Raw genomic sequence first — 8,534 nt, 5'->3', positions numbered from 1 at the left:
ATTCACGACTGAATTGCTAGTGTTAGATGTGAATCCGAATTTTGCTAGTGTTAGATGTGAATCAGAGTTTTAAATCTCGAATTCACAACTAACACTATTTTTAATTGTGAATTCAAACTTTAAAACATGAATTCACAACTAATACTAACTATTCAGTTGTGAATTCGAGTTTTAAAGCTTGAATTCACAACCAAAATTAATGACAGCTGTGAATTCGACTGGTTGTGAATTCACGGGTAATTTTTAAATTTTTATATGCAACGGTAAAATCGTAAATGTGGCTAATTTTTATCTTAGTGGGTGTTTTTTAAATTTACTATTCCAAAGTGGCTATTTTCAAAATTCACTCAATTAAAAATCCGACATCTCAAAACTAAACTAATTTTACTTAATTAATTGTCTTATTTAAATTTGTGTCATTTAAATTAAATAAAAAAATTAGAAACTCAAAACTAATTTATATGAGTCAACATGATGAGCCATGTCAATGCAACACTTGTCTCGTAAATGGTCCCGGAGCATGGAGGAGTCAAGTATTGACTCAACCAATGTGGATGCTCTTATACACATGTTTGATAGGCCTTATCGGGGCTTGCCTGATTAATAAATGGGGTTATCTAGGCGTTTGATAGTCCATACGATTAATCAAGCAAGCTCCACATAATTAAAGTGAAGGCCCTGCTTTATTTCAATGTTCCTTTGATAGCCCAAATTATTAATCAAGTAAGCCCGACATAAAGTGAAGGTCCTGTTTTGTTCACTATTCCTTCTTCAATTATAATCTCTCACGACACATCTTTATTATTAAACCTATTGCTACAGTAACACCCATCAATTCACAGTACACAAAAACTACCCTCACTCAGCTCAACCTCTTCAAAACTTTCCTCGAAGGGCAGGGAGAGGGGGACGGCAGCGACGATTATCCTTTTCTGGCAGAAGTTTGTTTTGCAAACGGAGGAGGGTGGGACAGCGGCAACAATTGTCTTTTTCTAGAGAGGGGTTTGTTTCTGCAACAAAGGAGGGTGCAGGCGATCAAACAATATTTTTTGGGGGAAGGGGAGGGAGGGTTGGTGCACAAATTTGGGGAGGGGAGATGGTCTTGTTCCAGGCAGTGCAAGAATTCATTTTTTGGGAAGGAATTATTTTCTTTTTATTTTTTTGGGCAGAGAAATGGGGAGCTTGTCCATGACATCACAAAAATTGGGGGCGGAGGGAGGGGGTTGCTCGGGGCATTGGGAGGTGCGATTGTTTGGTGTGCGTATGTGCATGCCTTTCTCTCTGGGGTGGGGTGGGGTGGGGTGGGGTTCAGTGATTAAGTGTTTTGCTTGAATTGCTCCCAATGTTATATGCGTGGGTGCGTGTGGGTTTGGGTGAGGGCGGGGGAGATCTGAGTGTGTGTTGGGGGTGGGGAATTTCTCCAACTGTTGCATGGTTTGTTGGGGGGGGGGGCATTGCTTTGAGTGTTGTGTGGTTTGGGAAGAGGGGGCGCTGCCCTGAGTGTTGTGTGTTTTGGTGGGGGAAGAGGCGGTGAGGCGCCGGCTTACCAGCTAGGCGGTTGTCGGGGTTTGTTTTGAGGTTAGGCGGCAGTGGCCAAGGGGTACAATTTTTTTTTCATTTTTCCTTTTATTATTTTATTTCAATTTATATAAGGTAAAATTTTCATTAACTAATTTAATCTACAAATTATAACCTTTCTACCAAGCAACAATATTAATTATAATAGAATTATATCTTAGCTACCAAAGACACATAAATAATAACAATCTCACATAATCCATATTATTTATCTAGGTTCTATTTATCACCCTTTATCTCATCCTACCTGCCAAATGCATCCTAAATTTGAAATAATATACAAAATTAATATATATGTATGAGAAAGACATAGAAAGTAAGAAAGCCTATTGTTTCTTTGTTGGAGACCCATGCTAAGCCTTTTATAATCAAAACGAGAAAACGATACTCCCTCTATCCTCGAAATGAGTACCCATATTTTCTTTTTGGTCCGTCCACCAAATGAATATTCATTTCCTTGTTTTTTGGTAAGTGTAACACACACAACTCACTCACAATAAAAATTGGCCTCTTATTCAACTCATAAACACTTATCTAATTTCTTAAACTCGTGTCACCCCAAATGAGTACTCATTTCGTGAACAGAGAGAATATTTTAAAGTAAATAAGACAAATATTAACTCTATCCGGTAAAATACTTCCTCTCCAATTAACAAGTTGAAGATTTGAATAAATGGTAATTTATTAAAGGGTTGCACTAGATCAAAGCTCAGCTAGTGCAAGTCCAAAACTTTAATTTATTATATTGATATTGGTGAAGGTGGTCTAAATCACATCTGTTATTTTCATGTAAAAGGAAGAAGAAACATAACATGTTAAGTTTGGATCGTTGGTCTTTTTTATCTTCGAACAACGAAAAAAACTTTGATTATGTCTTCACAGCGAGAGTTCTCAATCTCCTCTTAAACAATTCAACAAAAAGTGATTAGAAAATGAAAACAAAGTTGTTGTGTACGTATGTGAAGTGTGGAAGGTGATAAGTCAGACGAAATACCACTGTGGCAGTGGCGTTGTCGTCAAACATTCAGAAGTGTTTATTTTATAATCCACTCCGTTATCAAATTCTGGTATGCTCCTAGAGAATCACCTAATATGTGCAAGTTGTAACTTGCCGAAGTCTGTCGTCAAGACTCCGGGCAAATGATATTTGTAAATTGTCCTATGCTCGCTATCATATTTTCCTAAGGACAAGTTTAGGTCGATCCAACAGAGAGTCGGTGTATCTCGGTGCTCGATGTCACAGTGCCAAAATTATAGAGAGGTTACACTTCAGTCTAAGTGTGAGGACTCTGGTTTGAACAGAATGTAAACTTTGACTCAATATAAATAATTGAAATAAAACCCAGAAAAATATCAATAATAAAAGGGACCTAGTCTGGACATAGCATTGTTAGGTACAGTGTATATTTTCCGGTCATCAATTCAAAGATATTCGTTGTGCCCGTGTGTCATTGGCTATAGGCCGTTTTGATCAATGACATGTGCCTCCTATTGTCATGATGTCACGAACACATACTCACCCAGCCCTCATTCGCTCCTTAAGTTTTGGGTTGAATTGATTTATTTTCCCCTCTTTACCTTGGTAGATTCCTCATCAAATTGTAGTTGCGTAAGTTTGCCTAAAACACATTAACGCCCAACAGATCCAAATGGTCACAGGCATGCCCAAAGACATACTACCACTCGCCCGCACCTGTCACACTTTACGAAGTGAGAGATCTCCATGCTTTTTTCCGCCTATTGTTTGTTACCTAATCTTGCCCATAATATTACAGGCCGAATAATACTCCAAATTTGATTAAGTTATATTTAATTCAGACCTAGTGCTTCGGAAACACACTTACATGACTATTTTGCCCATATTTGACCTCACGAATTAATTACCCCTATACCCAACTTCAACTTAGCCCAAAACAGGAATTAACTAGACATAATGAAAGAATTAAAGGCAAAGAGAGTAACGAGAAATAACATTCTTGTATTAATGATTAAATGTCTAGAAGGAAAGCAGTCCCTAGCCAGCACCAACTTGGGCCAAAGCAAATAAAAATATAAAATTAAAATTAAAGGTGTCTTTCAAACTTGTTCATTCATCGCAACTCTCAAACATAAATGATAAGGCTAAGAACATAATTTAAAGTGAAAGACGATCGTCGGGGGTAGCACATGGAGCAGCAATGGTCGAGTTCTTTTCTCTGGTGGATATGCTCATTTATTTATAGAGTGGCAGTGGGCTAGGGCTTGTTGGCTCGTGAATCAAGGTCGGCGTCTTGGCTGCTAGGGTTGACGGGGATAATTTTCTTCGACATCAAAATGTAGTGTCGACATATCTTCTTTGCTTTGGCAGGTGGTCTTTCCGGAAAGGTTAGTGAATTTGTCTTTTCTTTTCGACTGTACGATGGAGTACGCCGCCTTGCCTGATTGCCGCCTAAAGTCTGCATCCCTCTTTGGCATATTCACTTTTGTCTTCTATTATTTCGTCCTGGTCAAATCTCTGTCTTCATTGGCTCTGCACCTAAACACGATCTGATTCCGAATGGTACTTAGTCTGGGCAAAGTGCATGATGTTGAGCCCAGTAATGACTTTAAGTTCTTGCCACTCTTGGAGAATGGAGTCTGTTCTGGGCATAAACGTACATGCATGACTTATGCCCTACAACGTGTCCTTCCAGACACGAAACACAGAAAAACACAAAGAAAAAGACTCAATCTATACTTGTACAAAGGCTCAAAAGAGCACGAAAAATAGACTCATCATAACCCTAAAAAAAGTTAAGTAATTACAGGTTACAAATTCGCCTTAAACTTCACCCCAAACTAGTATGTAATCTATCGAAATTTGAGTTTACATCGTGATTTATTATTAATTTACATTGTTTTATAATTATAGCATATGAAATAGTCTTTATGAAAATTATTTCTTTTATTAATTTAATTTGATCAAATTGATGGTACAATTTAAATAACATCAAATAAATTGAGATTTATATTAAAAAGAAAAATAAAAAACCCTTGAAGGCACAAGAAAACAGACTAAGGGTCCGAAACTCGAAAGGAGCTCGTCGAACAAAAGAGAAAAAATCTAGCAAAACGTGCAGGATAGCCTGAGCCAAATGAAAGCTGCAGCACGTCACAGAAAATCTCTAACAATAAGGAGAAAATCCATGTTGGTGTGAAAGTCATCCAACTCCATTTTATCCGACCAACGTCCGCTGGCGATATTTTTTTCATAGAACACATACTAGCACGGTTGTTATGATCAACAACAAAGTCCCTCGGCTTATAACCCATTTTCTCCGCATTTCTGAGACGACCTTTTATGCTATCTTCCGAAGCCTGTGACGCGCGGATGCTCCATACTTTTTGGAGGATGACCTCGTCTACGCTTAGGCGGCGCTTGCTCAACTAGCATTTGCATCCCTCGACTAACCTGCTCCTCCAACCTGCTAATACGACTAGAAATATCCTTCTGAGCAGGAGTGGGCACATGAGGCTCCGGAGCCTGCTGTTGGTTTTTAATAGCATTATCCAGAAACCGCTCGCGGCTACGATCAACCTTCTTTTTGCTGGTCTTTTGTTGAGCAATCGAGGCCTGCCCCTCGTTGTACACCTTTTCCATCTTAAGAACATAGGGGTCCTGTTCTGCAATAATTTCCTTCTCCTCCATAGAGCTATCAAAGTCAACCACCTCCTCGGTCGGCCTCTGATCAGCCTCATGCGCAATATTCTCTACGGGGACCACAAGCTCAGCCTACGCAGAGGCAAGAACCACAAATTCATTGGAAGTCTCCGCTCCAAGCTTCCGCTCCCCAATCTTGGGCTGCCATGCAACATTCTCCACGGGGACCACAGGCTTAGCCTGTGCAGAGGGAAGAACCGCAAATCCATTGGAAGTCTCCGCTCCAGACTTCTACTCCCCAATCTTTGGCTGCCATGTGTTTTTATTGTTAACTTGAATAAATCCAACAACCTTAGCCTCCGCGGTAGAGGCTATTACCACATTTTCTGTTACTGGTTGTACCGCCACATCATTTTTCTCCGCTGCAACAGATCTGGTAGAATCCTTGGCTTGGGTTATTTTACATTTATCAATTGAATGTCCCTTAATCTTACAGTTGGGTCAATAACAGGGAAGTTGTTCGAATCCGAACTTCACGTAGAATGAGATATCTGGGCAGTCAACAAAAATTGAATCAGGTAAAGGAAAAGCAAGGTCAATTTCAATGAGAATACAAGCATAGTGCCCGAAGTCACCATCTGCCGTAGCGCCATCAACCTTTATAGGATTCCCCAAAGATTTACCAATTCTAGTGATGATATCCACACAATTCAATATTTAGCGGGCAAACAGTAAATTCTAGTCCATACCGGGAAAAGGGACGATAGTTCCTTATACGGATCAAAGTTACGCGTCCATTCCCTGAGACGCATTGTACCTTTGGAAAGATCCCACAACTGTTTTCTTTTGGCCGATGCCTTGTCCTTTGGAGAGCGAAATTTAATGGTGAAGAAACTTTTACCCATAGGTATCAATAGCCAAGAGTGATCCGGACACCAAATATCCTGCAGCTCGTTCTTGAGATCCATGGTCGTTCTTGACTTGTCCCCTTTACGAAGTATGAACCGCCCAATAAAAGCATGTTTGAACTCGGCTAACTGATTCTGGAATGATTCTTGGGGGATGGTTAGGGTGATCAGATCACCCTTCATCTCAGGCTACAGAGATGTCAAACTGTGAACTAAAACATCGGGCTTACGAGCCAAGAGATCCATATAGCAACATAGGAAGGCTTCGTTGCACCCTTCGGAAAAGGGCCTATTGTAACCACAGCAGGAAAGCCCGTAGCCAAGGCCAGAGATCTAGTGTGTGAAGCGGAGGCTAGTCCCGCCGCCGCGCGATTAGGAGAAATGGAGGCTAAAGCCGCCGTCGTGTGAGTGCCATGGATCAGGGCGGCCATAGCTGCAGTGTCCACGAGCAGATGAAAGCCCGCAGCCAAAGCCAGAGATCCAGTGGGCAAAACAGAGGCTAGACCCGCCGCCGCGCATTTAGGAGTTTCAGTCGCAGGGCCAAACACCACGGCGACCTCAGAAGGAGGAGAATGAGGGGCCTGGTGACAATCGTAGTTGGCAGAAACCGAAGGGAGGTTGAGATCTCCCTTATTTGGCGAACCGCAGAAGGTACTAGAGGCCATCTCCGGCGAGTAAAACAGCAGCGGCTGGCTAAAGTAGGGTTAGGGTTTCAAGAAGAAAAATTGAGAGAATTTTCGTCATTTTCCTGTTTCTCCAATATTCCCATGATTTAAATGACATTAATATCAATCAATTTGACAACTAAATGTTAAATTTTGGATGAGATAATAAAAATACTCTATATTATATACAAGTTTTTATCTGATTAACTTTCATAAAAAGTTGACGTGGGATTAGAGAATTTGAATAAAATAAGAAGAAAAAATGAAAATTTGATATGATGGAAGATTCTTTAGCTTTATTTTCTGTTAGTCGTTAAGATTTATTAATTTTATATATTTTTTTAATTGACGGATGAGAAATAATTTAAGTTTATATTCTTCATTTGAGCATCATCTCATCTATAGCTTGTAAGATTAGATCATCATCTAGAGCTTGAAAGACTACTTCTGACTTTTGAGTGTTGGACTTGTGAGCATCATCTTTCTTTGGAGTTTGAAAGACAGCGTCTGACTTTTAAGCATCATCATTTGGAGATTGAAAGACAATAACTAAATTTTAAGCGTAAGAAATCTGAGCACCATCATTTGGAGCTTGAAAGACCAGAACTAACTTCTAAGTATCATCTCATTTGGAGTTTGAAAGATCACTTGTGAACATCATCTCATTTGAAGTTTGAAAGATCATAACTAACTTCTATGCATTATCTCGAATGGAGCTTGATAGATCACCTCTGACTTCTGAGCGTCATTTCGCCTTAAATTTGAAAGGCCATAACTAAGTTATAAGCATCATCTCATTTGAAGTTTGACAAATCATCCTCTAATTTTTAAACATCATCTCATCTGGAGATTGAAATATTACATGTGGATGCTTAGAATTTAGATGTGGAGATAATGTAGATGGTAAATAGTTTAAATAGAAAATATTATTGTTGGAACACTGGAAAGATTACCTCCAACATTTAAGCATCATCCCGTCTGATGCTTGAGAACAATTTGCTTCGGAGCAGTAAAGCATGTCACTTTTGACTTCTGAGCTTTGAAGTATGAGATTTCACTTCTATGTGCAACCTACGTTATTCGAAATTTTCCTTTTCTCGCCATTTTTCTATGTTTTCCTCCCTCTATTTCTCTTTATCAAAATAATAAATTAATTAGGTTTAGTACTAATTCTAATTCTTTGGTTGAACCCCAGAAGTTAATGTTATCAATTTATTTTCTTTTTATTTGCTTATTTTTCTCTCCCACCCCTTTTGTCCGTAGTTTTCTATTAATATTTTATTTTTTCCTTTCAATTTTGAAATCATTTACTAAACAAAATTGATTCGTTTTAATACTAAAACTAATTTCTCATTGTAATATTTTTTTTTTTTGAGAGCAAAAGGGATATCATTAAACCAAAGAGCCGTTAACGGTTACAGTAGGAAAAGAAAACGAAGAAGAGGGCTCAGCCCTGGAAATTAAAGCAAATTTGGCCAGACGATCTGCTTTTGCATTTCCTTCTCTTGGTGTCCAACTGAATTCAACTGATCTCAGATTGTTAGCCAACTCCGAGATGCTGGTAAGAACATCCCCAAGGTAAGATCTGTCTTCATTCCTGTTTGTAAGCATCCAAAAAAGATCTTGACAGTCCGTTTCCATAATCAAATCATCCCAGCCGTATTCCACAGCCACCCGCATTCCTTCAAGCATAGCAGCAGCTTCGCCTTCAATCACAGAAAAAGCCCCAGGAAGGAAGCCGAAACCACAGCACTCAACCGAATC

The sequence above is a fragment of the Salvia miltiorrhiza genome, chromosome 8 (assembly GCF_028751815.1).
Source record: "Salvia miltiorrhiza cultivar Shanhuang (shh) chromosome 8, IMPLAD_Smil_shh, whole genome shotgun sequence".
Classification (NCBI taxonomy): Eukaryota; Viridiplantae; Streptophyta; class Magnoliopsida; order Lamiales; family Lamiaceae; genus Salvia; species Salvia miltiorrhiza.
This window is presented reverse-complemented; position numbering follows the sequence as displayed.